Source organism: Penaeus monodon, chromosome 28, assembly GCF_015228065.2.
Source record: "Penaeus monodon isolate SGIC_2016 chromosome 28, NSTDA_Pmon_1, whole genome shotgun sequence".
NCBI lineage: Eukaryota > Metazoa > Arthropoda > Malacostraca > Decapoda > Penaeidae > Penaeus > Penaeus monodon.
Window position 1 is genome coordinate 26,498,867 of NC_051413.1, and position 1,419 is coordinate 26,500,285.

The 1,419-nt window shown below is 41.9% G+C and overlaps 1 protein-coding gene and 1 pseudogene across 1 annotated transcript in view; both read right to left on the minus strand.

Annotated features, from left to right (window-relative positions):
• The window catches only part of LOC119591446 (3-hydroxy-3-methylglutaryl-coenzyme A reductase-like), a gene marked incomplete in the record, with an annotated part of 71,751 nt that overhangs the window by 23,218 nt on the left and 47,114 nt on the right, over window positions 1–1,419 (minus strand).
• LOC119591447 overlaps window positions 1–1,419 on the minus strand; it is a 4,905-nt pseudogene continuing 3,486 nt past the window's right edge.

Consider the following 1,419-nt stretch of genomic DNA (forward strand, 5'->3'; position numbering starts at 1 on the left):
AATAACATAAAACTGAATACACAGAAAAAATAATTTTCATCAATCTATCAAAGATTTGAACTGGCATTAGTGTCTTAGCTGAAGTGAAATGTTCTTCTTTTGACCCACATGGGTTTAACTTCAACAAACCTCTCATAAAAAGTGTCTGCCCATTCAACAAACTTTTCCCCATAGTGACCACAAATTTCCAGTAATGCTTGGCAATCGTTCTCAGCTCGGTGAGCTTCAAAAGTACAGCCAAATAATCTCTTGTAAATATTACTCTGAGTATAAGGCTTTGTCCCATCCCATTTTCTCTTGTTGTTCTCACCATAATTCAGACTGCGACGGACTTTCTTTGTGCTGCTCCCTGCCTGAGGACTGAATCCTGGTGTTCCTGGGAGGTACACTCTAGGCTGTTGTTCCGGTGTGATGGGTAATTCCATTGGCTCCTTAGGCTTCACTGGTGTTGCTGGCATTTTGGTTCCTCTTCCTGGAATGTGATCCTTTACTGGGGTGATGGGCACTTCAGTGACACTTCTAGTAATGGATGATTAGCTTCCTGATTGGGTGCTGACTCGAGGGTTCCATTAACTGCTTGGGACCTTTCTTCCTCTTTGATTTCATATCGAGACCTCTTGCTGCTTGGGGCTACCTCCATTAGCTCATCATGCATTTCTTCAAGCCCAAATGACTCTGCAAGCTCTGTTTATCTCTAAAATATCCCGTCGTTCACTCTCCTTTGCTGGGTTATGTCTATGTCCTTGATGGCTGTCAGTGTATCCACACACTGCAGATCGCAAAACTTTTCCAATGCAGAGACATTATTGAGTTCTGCCTTCAGCAATGGGAAATCATACCTTGAGCCATTATGGGCTACAAGTGACACTGGTTGTGGGAGATCCAGGAAGAGATTTAGGGCCTCAGCACTGGCATCTCTAAAGCCTGGCAAGTGATGGAGCATATCATTACTGAGCCCTGTGATCTCTTCAAGCTTTGGTGTTATCAGCTTTCGAGGATAATAGAGTCTGGTATATTTATGTAAGACACGGGGTAGCTTTGGTACTGCTGAGTAAGTTTTTGTGCCGTTTGTTTGGTTAACTTCATCTTTTGGGCTGTCGACTTTTTGGTTTTGGCTGTCTTTCATACTCAGTAAATCCTCCCTTGACACAGCTATCAAAGACAATTCCAAAATTCTTGTATCATCTCCAACCAGACCTGTAGCCTCTGTGTCCAGGAACACAAAGGTTTGTATTTTGTTCTTTGTGGTCAGTTCCAGAGTTTCATCCATGTTCACAGGTGCAGCTACATCCACTGGAAAGAAAATTTAACAATCAGGGGCATGTCATAAAATATGTACAACACAGAAATATTGCTGAGTCTAATATTACAATGCTAATTTGACCTGAAGTTAAGATTATATAACTGTTTACTGTATCA